The sequence below is a fragment of the Halichoerus grypus genome, chromosome 10, assembly GCF_964656455.1.
Source record: "Halichoerus grypus chromosome 10, mHalGry1.hap1.1, whole genome shotgun sequence".
In the NCBI taxonomy this organism is placed as follows: Eukaryota; Metazoa; Chordata; class Mammalia; order Carnivora; family Phocidae; genus Halichoerus; species Halichoerus grypus.
The window spans coordinates 23924241-23942532 of record NC_135721.1 but is presented as its reverse complement, the minus strand read 5'-3'; the positions used below and the strand labels follow the sequence as shown (position 1 = coordinate 23942532).

Here is an 18292-nt window from a genome sequence, read left to right as displayed (position 1 = left end):
CCGCTCCGGACGTGACCGCTCGGCGGCCGCGCTGCGCGGTAGGAGGGCGCCATCCCTCGACGCTGGATGCCTGGCGCCGGCGCCCTCCTCTGCACCTTCTCGCCGTCCCCAACCCCATAACTCGGGACCCCTCTTCAGCGTTCATCCCCCAAACTAGGCCTCGCCCGTGACACCTCGATCGCTGCGCCCGAGGCGCATCCCTTCCATCTCCGGCAAGCTGCGTGGAAATGGGAGCATCGCTAAAAAAAAGAGGCGGTGTAAAGCAGGGAGGGGGCGCGAAGCTGGGGAGACCCAGTGCCCGTGGGGGTTCGCGTTAGCTTGCAAGGGGCTGGTGTGCAGCCCGCAGATCCGTGGAGGATTTTATTTGTGTGAGAAAGGATGTGGTGTCGTCGTAGGGTTTTTCCATTGGACACCTACACCACGGCGGCGCGGGGCAGGGCGTGCGGGTGGGCACCGCACAAGCACACCCCACTAGCCTTGGCTCCGGATCTGCTGCAAGGAGAAGAAACAAAGAGCTTCGGCCAAACCCCTCCCACACTGCCCAGGAATTACAACTCCAGGGGTCTGTCCAGGTGGTCAGGCTTCTCAGCCCCCAGAGCCAGGATGGGAGTCTGCCCCTCTGTGGCTGAAGCGCGTTGCTTCACACCTCTGCTCCACAAACTCCCGTAAAATGGCTTTATAACCCTGATCTATATGTGTACTGGGGACTGAGGAAGTGTGTGTGTGCAGAAGAGGAAGGGGGAGCTTTCAAAAACTTGGCAAAATTAAATGTGCTTTGAAGTCAGTCAGCTCTTTCAACGGTAGTGAATGTATTGAATCCATATATACACTTAAAAGTGGAAATACATGAGCTTATCTCAGGTGAAAGATAATAGGATTAATGGTGAGGGCTTAACAGTGGCAGGACCATGAGGAGGCCCTCATAATTTTCATCAGCCCTCCCAAGCTAACCCAAATAAAAATAACCATGGGAATTAAATTAAAACAACTTTGCTATTTTGGGTCATTCATATATACAACCTGAGTAATAGTGTACTTCCTATGAAAACACAGCTTCAAGACAACCCCTCACTCCCTGCCTCCCCCCTCCCAGTTCTCTCCTTCCTGAGAAATTCAGGAGCTTCTGCTCACCCCCACCCCACCCCATAAGATAAATCAGAAATTGATTCATGCTGCCAAGAACCACCTCCATGCTCCTTCTCTGGAGATAGTGTCCTGATGGAGGTCGATGCTTCTATGGACAGGTGCTAAGGGGAGATGCTCCAGTATGGGATTACCACTAACAGAGGGGGCTGTTTGTGCCTTTTGCATAGGGGGGAGAAACTTCTCAAAGGCTGGGTGGGACGTGTTGTCATCTACATAGTCAAAGGAGAAGCCAGTGTTTGGAGAGCTTATTTCCACCCTGCGACTGAGGTCAGCCCTGGGAGAGCAGGACTCGTGTCCTCTGCCATTTCTCCCCAGTAGCAATCCCTGGCAAGGCCTGGGATGAAAGACTGACTCACCATTTTTACATACCAGCTGCCCAGCATTACATATTTGTGATTATCGCTTGTGAAACTTTCTAGACTCAGAAAGCTACCCCCTACCCCCTGCAACACACAGACCCTTCAAGTGTCAAAATGGCCTCATTTTGAAGAGGGTGGGATGGAAGGTCTCCACCAGCAGATGTCCGGCCTTCTGAAAAATCCCCCACATTGGAGAACCTTGAGGTAACTCCCTGATGCCTGTTCTTGAGGAAACTTTATATTAATGCCCATTTTAAGTGAAAGTTACCTCTTGTCAGTAAGTTGGAGTGGAAAGCAAGCCTTGGGTTAGAACCCCAAATCTACACTTTCTGTTTCCCCTCTGAAACCATGGTGACACATTCATTCATATGAAAATATGGGAGGCATGGGGCTAAACTTTGGTGTCACTATAACAACTACGCCATTTCTCAGTCATAATACTTTATGTAGTGCCTTGCCGTTTTTTAAAGCATTTTCATGATCTCGGCTTTCAAAAGAATGTAATACAGTCCCTAGCCTAGAGTGTGCAAACCGAGTCTGAAACTGGGGCACTTGCCGAAGATCACAGAGCTACTCTGCTACATTGCTCTGATCATATCTGTAAAGACACAGGGTATCTGAACATGCAGACTGACCACGGCTTCCCAATATCTTATGAGATAGGTTTCTATCCCTACTGCCTTCAAATAAAGAAACAGAAACACCAGTGAATGAAGTTAACATGGAGGCCCAGAATCTTCGGGCTGAAAGAGAACTTCCAAATCACCGAGTCCAGTCTCCTCATTTTACAGGTGAGAAGACACCTAAGAGATTAAATGGCACGTCCAAGGCTATTAAATGGTGTAGATGGAACCTGAACGCAGGCCTTCAGACCACTGGTCAAATGTTCTTTCCACTACAACGCTACATCTCTGCCAAGAAGTCAGTAGCAGAAGTCAAACACACGATCTGGACTCTGCCAACCCCGTCAGCCCCCCACTGGCATTTCCTGAGCATCTCCTATGTGCCACTCAGTGAACTAAACAGCCCTCTGCACTCCCTCCCTCTGCCACCTTTGTCTTCAGGGACTCAAGAATCGAATTGCAATTCTGCTTCAGTGAAAATCCAAGTGTAATCAGAACTGCCTTGCTTTCCAACATTGCCTAAATCCAGTTTCCCAGCTCCTTTTCTCTCGCACCTAAAATAAGAATTAAAAAAAGAATAAAGGTACTGACTTACCCGTGGCATCAATGTGCAGGTACGCAGGCCATGTAGCTAATTACTCATTGAGTAAAAAAGTCTCCATCTAAATTCCTTTAGCAATGTATTTCCATGCTTGATCTCCCTCCTGCCTTGCAAAAAGACAGTATTGCTTTTAATCTGCCTCGTAGTGGTGAAGCTCGTGCTTTGTTCAGCTCTAAGGGACTTCACAAAGTAGATGTTGGCTAAGGTTCACTTGTGCCTGCTAGCATGTTTACGCCTCACGACGACTTTAAGATACAGGCACTATTATCCCATTTGTCAGATGGAGAAAGAGAGGCTCAGAGAGGTCAAGTAACTGGGCCATGGCCACACAGTTCTCGAATGGCTGAACCAGAATTTGACTCTGGGCCTTGTTGGTTCTAAAGTCTATGTTTTCCCCACGATACTACACATCCTGGCCCTTGTGGCTTTATTTGTTTTAACAGATAAGCTACAACTGAATATAAAATGTTAGTTCCGGGAGCGCCTGGGTGGCTCAGTCGGTTAAGCACCCAACTCTTGATTGGGCTCAGGTCATGATCTCAGGGTTGTGAGATTGAGCCCTACCCCCGTGTTGTCATCGTCATCATAATCATCATCACTGGGCTCCATGCTCAGCAAGGAGTCTGCTTCTCTCCCTCTCCTTCCTCCCCTCTCCCTGCTCACTCTCTCTCTCTCTCTCTCAAATAAATAAATCTTTTTTAAAAATGTTAGTTCCAATAGCAAAGATCAGGACTACTAGAGTCCATCCAGTGGGGTAGGGCTGGCAGAATAAATAAATTTCCCATCCTGGGAATCTGGGAGCTTCTTAAAGATATCAGTCAAAGGCTTGGGGTTTAAAAAAAAAAAAAACTGAGTAGAAGAAGGGGAGTTTCTAGCCAATTTTTTCAGTGAAACTCATTTGAGTACATAAAAAATCTGAAAGGCAAGAATGTGTGTGGGTTGATGTGAGGATGAAATGAGATAGTGTTATGAAAACACTTGGTAAGCTGGAAAGCACTGAGCAGACGCAGGGCTTGTTTTTAAGGTGTTTTGGGGGAAAAGATGGGGTTCAGCAGAGTTGCTTGCATCTGCTTTGGTTTTTCACTCATTTCAGGCAAGGACCGCCCCATTTTCCCCTGGAGTCCCTTGACTGAAGTTTCCAGCACTGGGGGGAGAGGGGGAGCAGTCATGAGAGGCAAGTAGTGAAGCTCTGCCCAGCGGGTGCTGCTGTGGTCCCAGCGTCCCCACATCTCCCCTCACCCCCTACGAGTTCCTCCAGTCTTTGGTGCCTCTCAGCAAGTGTCCAGCCGGGTTCTGGACACATGATGAACGCCCGACCTGAGTGTGGGCATGCTTTCCCACGTCAGCCGTCAGGGAACTAGTCCTCACTCAAAACCACCAAACCCACCAGACAAAATCCTCTAGCCTTTGACTTACTTTGCTGTAAGTTCTCAGGCACGTTGCATGGCTTCTCTGTGTCCCAGACTCCTAAAGCAGTAAAGCAGGCAATAGGAATCTTTTGAGCTCTCAGAACTCTAATAAGGCTAAGAGAAATTGCTTCTATAAATGCTCGAGGGGAAAGTGCTTTGCATCCTATCATCCAGGCTCTGAGGCCCGACATAAAGCCTGTGGGTACTCTTGCCCTGTGCCATCTTAGGAGGGGCCTCCTTTTTTCCACCCAGAACCCACTCACCCCCCAAAAGAAGCCTGGGACCTGGCAGCCCACAAATCCTTGCTTTCCCAAATATCAAAGAGATTCAGCCCTGGCTTTTTCTTTATTTCTACCAAGGGGCCTTTGAACCAAAGGGATTTTTAGAGAACGAAAACTCTATGGAATCCTTAGGGTCCAGGCTCTTGAAAGAAAACACCAAAACTGGAACCAGTTCAAGGCTCTCGTGTCCAATTAAGGAAATACTCACATTCCTATCCTAGCTCGGCTCCAGCATGCTTTCTCTCTTTCCACATCTACACAGGAATGCACTTTAACAGCCAGAAGAGAGGTTCCTATCACCAGGACTCGTATCATATAGCACGGGGCTCCTCGGGGTGGGCTCCGGCAGGCTGACACCTTCCCTGAATTAGACAAAGAACACGCACCACGGAACAATCCAAATTCCCTTCATACCTCTCGGCTCCTCCTCCCCCTACTCCCCCTATTTCACCCACAGCTCTGGACCAGAGGAACTCTGTCATACCTGTGGGTTATGAAAAAAGAGGAAAACACAATAGTTTCTTGTGAAGAAAGGCACTTTCAGTTTTCTTTTCAAGTATACAGGATGTCGCCCTCCTTCCTCCAGGGGCAGCTGTGTCCCTCCTGGCTTCATCCCCAGGGCTCCTTGGAGGAGGAGTGAGCAGTGAATTATGCACCAGGGAGCAGCTCCTTCAGACGGCCTCTGCCAGCTGTAATCCGAGCTCACACCAGCTCGCTGGAGTCCCAAGTGTGCTTCACACCCACATGGTGCCCAGCCTTGGGATCAGATGGCTGGGTCCTTATTACACTTTCCTGCCCTTTCAGCAACAATTCCACCAGGTCCTAGGCACTGACTGTGGGCCAGATTGGGGTGGCTCCAAGGAATCACTTGAGGGGAACTTTAGCTCTCCTAAATCCATCACCCCCCAAAGCCATCCCAAATAAACATACTCCAAGAGATAACAGTGTGTCTACCGGGCCAACACAGCTTTAGGATAAATTCCCTAAATTGCTTTAGTGATCCCTTACACAATCCTAAGGCTGAGTAAAAATAGCACACATGCTATGCATACAAGTTTTGCATATGAGTTTGCATATAAGATCCCTCGCCTCTGGGACTCCTGGGTGCCTCAGTCGGTTAAGCATCTGCCTTCGGCTCAGGTCATGATCCCAGGGTCCTGGGACAGAGCCCCACATCTGGCTCCTTGCTCCGCGGGGAGCCTGCTTCTCCCTCTGCCTGCCGCTCCCCCTGCTTGTGCTCTCTGACAAGTAAATAACTAAAATATGTAAAAAAAAAAAAAAAAAAAGAAAAGAAAAAAGACCCCTCGCCTCTGCCTTTCCTACCAGATTTGCTCTCCTGAGTTCCTTGTATAAAGAAATCAAGGGCTGCCTCTGGGGCTTGGCATAGGGTCCTTCACTAAGGAGATTGGGAGGACCAGACACCAGTCCCTTCTAAGACCATATGATGACCACTGCAGTAAAGACATGTGACCATGGTGGGTGGTGTGATTACTCTTGTCTTGGGGAGAGGGGTGCTGACTACCAGAATATAAGCTCCATACGGGTAAGGACTAAGTCTGTTTTGTTTACTGCTGGACTTCATCACCTGGAAGAGTGCCTTGCACATAGTAGGCACTCAAAAAACATTTGTTGAAGGAATGAATGAACGAATGAATGGTATCAAGAAAAGCTAAAAAGAAAGGATGCCATTAAGCTGGCCTCGAAGGATGGGTAGAAGCCAGAGAAGGGCAATCCTTACTACAAGAACAGCAAAAGTAAAGGCTCAGGGGTGAGAAAGTGCGAGGGGTGTGCTGGAAACGAGGAGTGAGCAGAAGAATCTTGATCTTGGGAGGGAGCACTGGAGCCCCCCACAACTCCAAGTTTGCAAGCTGGATGGAATGCCTATTTGTTAGTAAAGGTCCTTGTACTCCACAGAACGGATTGTGCACAGAATTTCTAGCAGGAAAAGAAAAGGCAGTCACTTCTATCGGCCAAACCCATCCAGTTTCCCTCACTTCTACATCATTTGAGTGAATATCAGCATTTCTTTTCCAGTTAGGTGGCACCCTAGCAGAAGTGTTAAGTAGGTCAAATTGAGTTGATGTGAACTGTGTCTTCTGAGACTTCCCCTTTCCACTCTCTCTCATTTCACACCTCTCTCTGACCTGCCCACTGATTTCAAGAAGCCCATGCTCCCTTCATCACAGCCTTGCAAGCTTCAAAACCACGCTTTTCTTTTCCCTGTGAGTGTCCATCCTTCAGCTCCCTAATCCCAGGCAGCTGCCGGGCAAGCACACTTGATTTGATGCAGAAATTCACACTATGGTGAGAAAGACATGCTCGCGGTGCATCCGCGGTCTCCATCCAACAATAGGCATTTCAGGCAGGGTAAGTGGGTGAGAAGAGAGAGCTCTGTGGTCACAGAGGCTGATGATGGTTGGTGACAGAAGTCTGAGGGGAAACCATGCCATGGTAAGACAGAGCAAGAAGTGAACCCCTCAGAAGGGTGGGCGTGGCTGCAACCAGTGGGCTTGCCTTCTGGAGGGATCTGATTGGAATCCTGGCCCCCAGCTGTAATCTGGCAACAGCACTCGAGTGGATTAAGTCCACTGGTCAATGGGAGTGGGGGGAAGGGTCTTGGCAGACCCTTTTCACAAGAAGGTACAGAGCTTTGGACTGAAGGGGACTCCTCTGAGTGGGCCCCAGGTACCCGGTGCACCTGCCCAGGCCCAGGCCAGGCCCCGGAGCCCAGGTGTGCCCCAGGAGAGAGGTCCTGCACCAGCCTGAGCCAAGCCGATGACAAGCCATGATAGTGAGAAAGGCCATATGCCTTTCCACGTGCTTAATGAGGCCCTCAGGGCAGCCGAGGCTCCCATGGAGGGCTTCTAAGCCTAGTGAGCCCACGGAGCGGTACAGTATGGCTTCAGGCAGGAGCACCGTCCGCTACTGGGGGCAGTGGGGCAGCTGGGCGCTTCTGAAGCCTGCAGCCCCGCAGAACCTTGCCCTGCACTCCCCACCTGCCCTCTGAGCGGGCCCCTGTCTACATCTCCTACCTTTTCAGCCAGGCGTCCTCTTAGGAAACAAAAACCAGAAAGGTGGAAGGAGATTCTCCTGAGGCTGCTGTCTAGCTTTATGCTTTAGTGCCCCTGATGTTACTAATGAAAAAAGCTAGCATTATGTGCGCTTGAGTCTTTCTGGAGCTTGGGGGCCGTTCCTTGCTCTATAGCCACCTGCTCTTTTGAATTTCGGAGTGCTCGGAGAGTGCGCCAATGAGAGCTCCCCCCCCAGACAGGGTCCCCTGCACACCCACTCCCCAGGGCCATTCTCATTTTATCGCCTCCCTCTGCAGGACGTAATCTTCCACAATGCTTACGAATTTCTCAATTTAAAAAGAAGAAAATACAAGGGGCACCTGGGTGGCTCAGTTGGTCAAAAAGAAGAAAATATAAAGACTAATGAATTACACTCCAGATTATGATGTTGCCTGAGATTTTTAACAAGAGAATGAACAGGTCTCTTTACTTGGCCTCACTCTACTCATCTGTAAAATGGGCCTGATGTTCCCCGGCCTCAGCTCACTGCACAGGAAGGATGCAAGAATGGCAAGCATTCAGCTGCCTTGGCTGAGAAACGTGAGGTATTAAATCATCCTCCATTGGATCTGCTTGAAAATGAATAGTAAAAAGAAGGGAAAGTGAAACTCCGGCTGATTACTTCGTTTTGTTGCTTGTTAACAGGAAAACATAGCAAGGGCAGCAACCTTCTCTTGGGTTTCTTTTTTTTTTTTTTTTTTAAGATTTTATTTATTTATTTGACAGAGAGAGACACAGCGAGAGAGGGAACACAAGCAGGGGGAGTAGGAGAGGGAGAAGCAGGCTTCCCGCGGAGCAGGGAGCCCGATGTGGGGCTCGATCCCAGGACCCTGGGATCATGACCTGAGCCGAAGGCAGACGCTTAATGACTGAGCCACCCAGGCGCCCCTTCTCTTGGGTTTCTGAGAAAGCAAGGCCAAGCCAGTTCTCTTAGAAGAGAAGGATGCCAAATCTAATAGTTGATATCCTGTCTCTCCCTCTTTCCAGCGCTTTCTTGGAGTATTTGCACTGGCTCTCGCACCTGCCGACACCCTCGCTAGAAGCACACAGGTGTGTGAGCCACGCTTTCCCGTGGCAGCCCAGGGAGGTTCTACCTGACTTCGCAGGCACGGAATCGGTCTCCCACACGCACAGCCTGCCCGTCCACACGCGGGGACGTGGGCATTTTAAAGCTATTTGTATTACAGAGTATTTCTCAATACCCTGGTACCGAGTGCCAGCAAATCACCCAGCTCTTCTGTCCTTGGGGCTCTATGGGTCCGCACAAGCACCCGTGCGTCTCAGCTGCTGAACGAGGGCTCTGTCTTCCAGGTCCAAGGTAAGGAAATAACGCTGACCCGAACCCATGTAGAAACAGAAACTTCTCATCCAGTTCACATTGTTTTGCCACCTTTGTTTGTGTTTGGGTATTTGTCACAAGCAGCAACGAACTCCTCCCAGTGACTTCGGGGGAAACAGGTGTGAGGGACTGGTGTGATTCCAGCATCTCTTCCTCCTACAGAGCAATGACGGGGAGCAGAGGCGCGCATCACAGGGAAAGGCGCCTGCACCGGGAATAGCCCTCTGACAGTCGGGAAGGAGGCGTGCACTGCAGAGGGAGGTCTGCAGGGGGCTGCTTCCCTGGCCCGAGCGGGAGGCGGCGCGCAGGGGAGGGGCAGGGGACGGTGGGAGGCGCTGCAGAGGTCGAGCATGCAGAACCCAGTCCTTGCTTGGATGTGGGAGCGGAGGAGAAAGGGAACTGGAGAAGCCTTGCATTTCTTGAGCCTGAGGGACTGCAAAGCTGGCACCACCTGCAAAGTGCGGAAGGGGCTGTTCTGGGGGGAAGCGGGTCCTGCCTTTTAGGGGGCGGGTTTCCCACGGGAAGACGGCCCGAGTTGTAGCTATGGCTACACGTGCTGTCCTAGCGTCCACACCGGTTGTTTCTCTCACTCTTCGGTCTGCGGTGGCCAAGGCTTCTGTTCCGAAGGTCAGGCGCCTGGCCATTCTGGGTGCCCTGGGTGCCTGGATGCTGTTGCCAGATGGGTTCTTCAGGGGCAGACGTGGAGACAGGGCTTGGGAGCAACACCCAGGAAAGGCAGGAGAAGAAGCAGGAGGGGGCCCAGAAGGAGGTCTCACGGAGAGGCAGGCTCCACAAATCTCGGCCAATTCTATGGGGAGCTGTGGAGGAAATATTACCTGTTGGAGTGGCCTGTGTTGGGACAAAACTCCGGGGTCTGCCTTCCCCTGCACTGCTCTGTCCTCAGTGTGGGCTGTCCTGGGGAAGGACATGGTCTTGGGAGAGGTGGCTCTCTTTGGCTGGTGCCAACCATAAAGGACCTGACAGCTGGAGGCCATCTGCTGACCCCACTTCCACAGCTGGGCAGTGGGTCCTCCTCTGACAGGGGATCCGGGTGGCGCATTTCTATCTCTACCACAGACTCCAAAGCTTGCAACTCGGCTTTATGGCCTCTTCACTTTGCCATGCTTTGCAGAGGGTTGCAGCTCGGAGAATCCTCAGGGAGAGGACAGATGAGATGCTAGCCCATGTCCTCCATCTTGCAGGCGACAGAACTAAGGCGCCGAGAGAGGAGTTGCCTTTCCTCAGCTCCGACGGTCAGTGAGTGGTGAACTCAGGACCAGCACTTGGTCTGGTCCTCTGGCTCCTTGGCCTGTGCTTGTCCCAAGAAAGGAGACTGCTCTGTGCCCAGCGGCTCACGGCAGGAAGACCATTGCTCCCAGCCTGTGGATGGGCTGCATGTTGTGACCCCAACTTGCCCATCAATGTCTGCAGGTTTGCTGGGAGCACGAGGGCCTCACTCCCCAAAGCACTGAGTGAAGACGACACCAGGCCTGGGGAAAAGACTGCGCTCAGATTCCAGAGGGGGGGGCCCAGAGGGCCTTAGAAGTCAGCCCTTCAGGTCCCCAGAGCAGTGCCCATAGAATAGTGTTGAGGACGATCTTCATGACTTTCCACTGTGTCTTCTGATTCTCCCCCATGGGGAGCCTCAGCGCCAGGAATGAACTGGATGCGCATCTCTGAAGCTATTGCTTCTTTTTTGTACATCGTGGGTGCAGTGAGTGCTGGGTGGGTTTAGGTTAGCGGAGTCAGAGCTTGATTTGAAGATAGCTTAGCCCAAGCATACGAGACCTTATGGTATATGAGAAAGTATTACCCCCATTAGGTTTCATCCTCTTTTCAAACCTTTATTTTCCTTTCCCTCATATTCTCTCGTATTTTTTTTTAACTTTGCTCTATTTTACATGGTGTCTGTAAATTCCCTCAAGTGCTTGCTAGAATGATGTTATATGTAAACAACAATATTAATTATGACTTCTTTGGAGGCCTCCACTGTGTCTTGGGACTTGCTGCTCTGAGTGTTTTCTTCTGGGAAGAACTTCGCAGGGTGGAGCTGGGATGGCTCTCCAGGAGTGCCTGAACCTGGCCTTCCCCACCCTGCGGTGCAAATCTCGGTCCCATCTCTGAACCACTCTGGGTGAGGTTCAAATGCTGATGGTGTCCCGGGGGAGCCCGACTTGTTGAGGGGCCACCCAAACTCCGGTCTTCCACGGGTCCGCTGGGGGTCTCTCATTACTCCCGCTGCGCCCTGTGTGTGGGGCTGCCTTGCTCCTTAAGATCCGGACATGATGCAAGTTCATAGCTGGAGGCAGTCTGGGTTTTGCAAGAGCACATCGAAGTTCTTCGAAGAATTTAAATATCTCCAGGTCAGTCAGTCCGGTTATAATTGCCTTCACTTTGGTGTTTCCACAAGCTGGGGCATTTTTTTCTTCTGAATGGCCCTAAGAGGCATTCTTTCCAAGCTGATGCATCAAAGCATCTGTTCCAGGTATGAAGATTCTCAAACGGCATGTCCTGTGGGTGAACACATCAGCGCCAGAGGGATCGAAAACGAGGCTTGTCCACCTTTCTGAAGAGCTGTCTCCATCGAGGCCAGGACTTACTGGGCCCCATACTCATTCTAGGGTTCCTGAATTCCTGTGCTTGGCCCTGACAATTCTGTACAAAAGGAATTATTCTCAGGGATCAAGAGGGTGAATCGCCAAAAGCAGAGTCACCCCACCCGAATGCAGGGTGTTTATTATCCTTTGTCTTTGGGTTATTTCAGATCACTGGGAAGGGGAGGGAAGGTAGTAACGAAATCTCTTGGCAATGACACGTACATCGCATGAATTAACCTCTCTTAGCCTCTATTTCCTTGCCCGTCAAGGAGGGGGCAGGAATAATAACCCCCACCTTGCAGAGCTGGGGTAGAGAATAAGAGCTAGATGACAGAAAACACTTGTACAGCACCTGTCACAGAGTCAAGACAGAGCTCCTTAAATGGTTACTATTTCGACTGTGTAAAAGGCACACAGTCATCTGAACATGAAGACTTTGCGAACTCAGTGTGGTCGGTGGGCCAGCACTAAGGGCAGGCCCCCCGCAGCTTGATGGAAATGCAATTTCTAATGAGATCCCCAGGTGACCATATGCGCATTACAGTTCGAGAATCATCGAATTCGGGGACGTCAATTCTACCTTTGAATCTGGTGGATTTGATGGCATTTCTCTTGGCAACCGACAGAGTCAGTAATGAGTCCGTCAATCAAATCGAGGCAATATTTACCTACCACGGTCGGCACCCCCCTTCCTCCCCCCTCCCCCCACCCCCACCCCCCGGGGCCAGTCTGGCTCTGCAGTGGCTCTGGCCAGCATGCTGCTCGCCCCACTCACCTGTCTCCTGTGGTCAGCTGTGCGGTGGCCAAGGCTCCGGGGACATGAGGGCTCCTTGTTTACTGGGCAAGCACAGATAAGGTTTCTCACAGCCCCACCTGAGCGCCCGTGCCAAGGTAAACTTGCTCTCCAGAACTGCTCCCTGACTGGAAAATGTGTCAGTCTATTTACTTCTCACTCCCCCTGGAAAAAGTGTTGGGGGGGGGGCGCAGGGAGTGGTTGGCCATGATATCATTCTTTCCACGGAACTTCTCAAAGGCATTGCATTTCACGGTGACTTCCAGGCACCGGCTGCGTTTCGCTGCGCAGCGCGGAACAGAACTGGCCAGGAGCACGCGTCTCTCTTCCTTCTCCCCAGCACTCTGCCCCCTCCCCTCACCTCTCTCTGGGGTTTTTACTCCCTGCGGGTTTTGCAGGCAGCCCTGCAAAGGAACCTGGAAGCCAAGAGGTGGGTGAGAGAGTTCTCCCTAGCATTTCTTGCAGAGGTGGAAGGAGCCAGGAAAGGGACCCCCGCGGGGCAAGTCTGCTGCTTGCAGACACATCAGAGAATCGGGAATGAAGAGCAAACCAGTTTTCTAAAAGCCATACAAAGGGTCAGCAACGGTTGGGGGCACCGCTCCATTCCTCAGTTCTTGTTTACACTTCTCTGGAGAAGAGCTAAGACTTTCTACGTGGGTTTCTGGGGCCCGCAAGCCACTGAGAGATGCCGCAGGCCAGCTCACAGCACTGGAGGGAAGCTGGCCTCGGGCTGGGAGGGCGAGCCCAGCACTCCTTCCCCTCAGCAAGATCTCCTGCAGATCAACACTGCTTCCATCTCAGGTCTGAGGTACTTCCTAAGAAAATAAGAATGAATAAAATAAGAGCAGGACCTTGCACAGACCAGTAAAGATAATGTGCTATGGGCTGAGAAATAGGATTAATCCAGTCCAAATTAAGAACTTTTAAATTTTTATTTGTAATTTTTCAATATGTAGATAAAATCAGAGACTAATGATACAGGGAACCCCTGTGGACCAACTTCCCAGCTGTAGCCGTCAGGAAAGACTTGGTTGTGCTGTGCTAACAAACATCCTCAAATCTCAAAGGCTGGGAGCAACAAAGCTTACCCATCCACCTGTCCTCCACCGGCTGCCTGGAGACATGGTGTCTGCTCAGGTCCTGGGGAAGAGAGAAGGTTTGACTCTGCGCGGCCATGTTGGCCAAAACTTTTGTGCACTGGTTCATGAGGCCAGAAACAGAAGTCACTTCCACTCCAGTTCACCGGCCACAGTAAGCCTCTAGGTCACCCCTAACTTCAGAGTGAATGGGAAAGGCAATCCTACCACGGGCCTGGAAGGCAGAGAGCCAGATACATTCGGTGGGCAGCATTAATAATGGCCACATCAGCTTTAGCAAATATTAGCATATTGCCTTATTTGCTTCAGGTCTTTCTACTGCAAAGAAAGTAAATATTAGAGATACAACGGAGTTCCCCTCTGTACTCCTCTCCAGCACATCTCCTTCACTTCCCAGGGCTGAGCACTGTTTTGAATTCAGTGTTAGTCATCCTCATGCATGTTTTTATATTTTGTTACTATTTTTATTGCATTTTGCATGTATCCATAAGCATTATAAAGTATTACTTATTACGCCCTGCCAGCTTTTAAGCTACATACGTGTATATATACAGTATCAGAATCTTCTGCCGTGTTCATTTCTCCCTTAGCATTACAATTGTGAGATTTTTATCTATGCCGGCCCATGCTGTACTGTACTCCATTGTATAACTATAATACGATTTAGTTATCCATTTTCTTGCTGATGGACATTTAGGTGGTTTCCAAGCTACAGCAAACATCTTAATACATGTCTTCTTGTGCCCACATACAAGACTAGATGCCTAGGAGTAGAACTTCTGGACACGACCACCTACGACTTTACTAGTTATTGCCAATTTTACAGTCCCAGTAGCGGGGAGTGAATTTCCGTGATTTAACAGCTCTGCCAACACTTGGCATTGGCTGACTTAAATTTTGGCTGATCTGGTAGATGTAAATGATATTTTACTGCTGTTTTGATTTGTATCTCTTTGCTTAATAGTGGAAGCAAGCATCTTTTTGTATTTCTACTGACCTTCTGGGGTTCCTCCTCTACAAATTGATAGTTTATATTCTTAGCCCATTTCTTCCCAAGTGCTGTTTATCTTTTTCTAATTAATTTGAGAGATTTCTTTACTTGTTACACTCATTGCAAGTGCCTTCTCTCAGGCTACGGCTTGTTTTTCACTTTGTTATAATGGCCTTTTGTTATGAAGAAGTTAATTTTTACGAAGTCAAAATTATCGATTTTTTTTATGTTCTCTTTTTTGTTTGTTTCTTTCTTAAAGAGGAATTGTTCATTATCTTAGGGTCATGAAGAATTTTTCTGTATTTTCACTCTGTGCTTTAAAGTTTTGCTTTTTGTTTTTAGTTCTTTAATCTACAGAGGGTTGATCTAAGGCAGAAATCTAATTTTGTATTTTCCATATGGATAAAAGTCATTCCTAGGACTCATTTATTAAATAGACCACCCTCGGGGCACCTGGGTGGCTCAGTCGTTAAGCGTCTGCCTTTGGCTCAGGTCATGATCCCCGGGTCCTGGGATCGAGCCCCGCATCCGGCTCCCTGCTCAGCGGGAAGCCTGCTTCTTCCTCTCCCACTCCCCCTGCTTGTGTTCCCTCTCTCGCTGTGTCTCTCTCTGTCAAATAAATAAATAAAATCTTTTAAAAAATAAATAAATAAATAAATAGACCACCCTCTCCCCACACATTTGTAATATCATCTCTGCTTGGTATTGTTTCCAAACACAGGTGGGCCTGTGGTTAGGCTTTCTGTTCTGTTCCAAGGTTTATCCTTTTGCCCAAACTCTGTTGTCTTCATTACGAAATATTTTGATAATAAATCTTGATCTGGTAGGGCAAGTTCTTCCACGTTCTACTTTTTCAAAATTGCTTCTCAGTTATTCTTGGCCCTTTGCTCTCCCAAATCCATTTTGAGAAATCAATTTCTTCCAAATCAGATTATCTAGTTCCAAACAAAACAAAACAAAACACCCTGTTAGGCTTCAAATAAAATTCTATTGATGAATTTGACAACTTTATGATTTTGGGTGTTCCCATCCATATTCTTTTGTATGGCATGTGCTTATGATTTTGCAGCCCTCAATAGACCCTCATTTCCTCCTCTGCTCCCCTCTCCAACCCTTCTGACCTTGACTCAAACATTGCTTACTTCCTGTTTCTTATTGTAGCTTCAGTATCTTTACTTCCAGTACTCACCTCTTTCAAAGGCTCCTAATTCTTCTTTTCAGCGTGCAACAGGTAAAACCCAGACACACATTATAATGATAAGGGGGTAGAAGAGGGCTTCTCATAGTCTCCTGGGAGGAGATACGACAGCATAATTACATATGAGGGGGTGCACAATAATCTTTTCTGAGCTTCAGGAGGTAGCATGGGTAGTAGTTAAGAGGCCAGACTGCTAAGTTTGAATCCTAGCTCTATCATTTACTGACTCAGATCTTGGGCAAATTACTTAGTGTCTCTGTGCCTCAGTTCTCCCTTCTGTAATGTAGGGGTAAAAATATTAATTATCTCGTAATATTATTATGAGAAATAAACAAGTTAATGTATTTAAAGTACTTGGGACAGTGCCTGGTATACTGTGTGTTATCAGTTATTGTCATTACTAAGATAGGATTTCCAGAGCACATTGGAAATATGACTAGTTTGAATGTTCAAACTAGACAATGTCAGAGTGACTCATTAATCCTAACACAGAACAAAGAAGTTGCTGGTTAGCATTGTATCTTCTCAGTAAGCAGATGGGCACTATCCACATAATTGAAGGTTTAATCATTAGTGACCCTCCCTGGTGCTAGTTTAGTGTTAACTATGTCGTAAATTTCACAGAATCAATGAGTTTAGGGTTGGGTGGTGCCCAAGATAATCCAATCCAATTTCCCACCTCCTACTTGAAGTCTCTTCAAATAAAACTACACAAAAGGAAGACTTTTATGAAAGATCAGAAAGGCAGGAATATTGAAAGAATATCAAACCTATTTAAAAAATAAAAAAGAGGAGATGGTAGAAAATCACATGAATCGATAAAGGTTCAAAGTTTGCTCTGAGTGGCCAGTAAGAGAAGCCAAAAGTGAAAGGGTGTTTTCTAAAAGCTGATAGCCTAGGTACAGGAGAGAGAGTCCTAGCCAGAAAAATGTCTGTGCCTTGGAAACCAAGGGAGTATTTGTCAAGATTATACATTACTGCCTATGTTGGCCATTTGAGGGGTTTGGAAGATGTCCTTCCCCCTCCTTGCCACCAGGCTCCAGGGGACCTGACATTTCCCACCACTGTTACCCTCTTTGGGTTAAGACTTTGGGTGCCCTATTGAAAGTATATTTTCTATATATATTTCTTCTATATATATAGAGAGAGAGCTCATGAGGAGTAAACCCATATCAGCTAGGAGACCCTTAAGACTGAATTCCTCAGCATAGGCCTAGCTGAGAGCAGGATCGTAAGGTACAAATGCAGCGAAGGAAGTCCTGCTGGGCAGAGGGGAAGGGAAATGCTCAGAGTATGGGGCCCTCTCACAAGCAGGGGAGACCAGAATGGGAACTCAGTGAAACCAAAGGAGGGGAGGACGCGGGGGATGGAGTGGGGAAATACAGTACAGAGTTGTGGTTGAGCATGTGGGAGCGGAGAGTGAAGAGTGGGTGGAATCACCAGCCTAGAGTTGCTGCTCCATCTGAAAGGAAGCTGGCTCTGGCCCCCAGAAGCTTCTTCCCAGTGATCTGGAGAGCCACAGACCTGCGGGGAGTCTTGACCCCCTCTAAGGAAGCAGGATTTAAATCAAGGACTCCACATCACCAAGGGGGAATCTGCCTTCACAACTCAGACCCAAGGGCTAGAGGTTCTTAGGTGCATCGCGATGTGCCCCTGAAGACAGTGACACCTTCTTACATGCAGCTCCTCACACTTAGAGAGCGCTTAAACATCTCTTTTGCAGCTCTTCACACCCTTACAAGTGGACAAGGCAATGTCATTATCCCCAAGTTATAGAAGAGGAAACTGAGGGTCAAAGAGCAGGACAACTTGCCATAGGTCCCATAGCTGGATAGGAAAAAGTCAGGCCAGTTTCACCTGGGGATCCCCACCACCGTCAGAATAGAGCTCGAGGCCAGAATTGGTTGTGGATATGGCAGTCATTATCTCAGAGCATGGCTGGGCCAGGCTGGCTGCCCCAAGTGCATTCCCACAGGGAGGGATCTGCCAAAGGGGCTGCCCCCGCATAGAGGTCATGCATCTGGGTGTGGGCACGCAGTATTGTCAGGAATCTTGATTGCTGCCCTGGCCCCAGAGCACCTCATGCTCTGGCTCTGAGGCTTCTCCAACTCCTCCATTCTCTTAGTCCATTCATTCATTCATTTAACACATAGTGGGCACTGATGCACTAGGATTACAGACAGACAATTGGACCCTATCATTGCCTCCCACAGTGTGGTGGAGGCAGCAGTACCTAAACAGAAAAGGGCAACAAAATGTTGAGTCTTTTCAGAGAGGGAGGGTAGTGCAGTGATTAGGATCAGACTCTGGAGCCAGAATGGGAAAATAAATTATGGAGAGAGGGTATATTTGAAGGTAGACTTTGACTGAGACTTTCTTAGAAATAAAGAAAATATAAAACTTCAGGTTGAAAGGACATAGTGTTAAACAAGATAAATAAAAAAGGAACTCACAGCTGGATATATTGTAGTGAAATTTAAGAACATTAATGACAGAGAGAAAATTCTCAAAACATCTATAAAGAAAAAGTAGATCAACTAAAAAAGAAAAAGAATTGGGGTACCTGGGTGGTTCAGTTGGTTAAGCATCTGACTCTTGGCTTCGGCTCAGGTTGTGATCTCAGGGTGGTGGGACCGAGCCACAAGACAGGCTCTGCACTCTGTGCGGAGTCTGCTTGGGACTCTCTCTCCCTACCCCTCTGCTCCTCCCCACCCCCCCCCCAAAGTGAATTAATAAATCTGTAAAAAATAAAAATAAAAAATAAGGAAAAAGGAAAAAGAATCAGCA

General features: G+C 48.7%; 1 long non-coding RNA gene across 1 annotated transcript in view; it reads right to left on the bottom strand.

Annotated features, from left to right (window-relative positions):
- Positions 1-13131: 13131 nt before the first annotated feature.
- The window catches only part of LOC144379337 (uncharacterized), a 49607-nt gene continuing 44446 nt past the window's right edge, over positions 13132-18292 (bottom strand). Inside the window, exon 2 of the long non-coding RNA XR_013442157.1 lies at positions 13132-15242. This is a non-coding gene — a long non-coding RNA (uncharacterized LOC144379337). The remainder of the gene's footprint in view (positions 15243-18292) is intronic.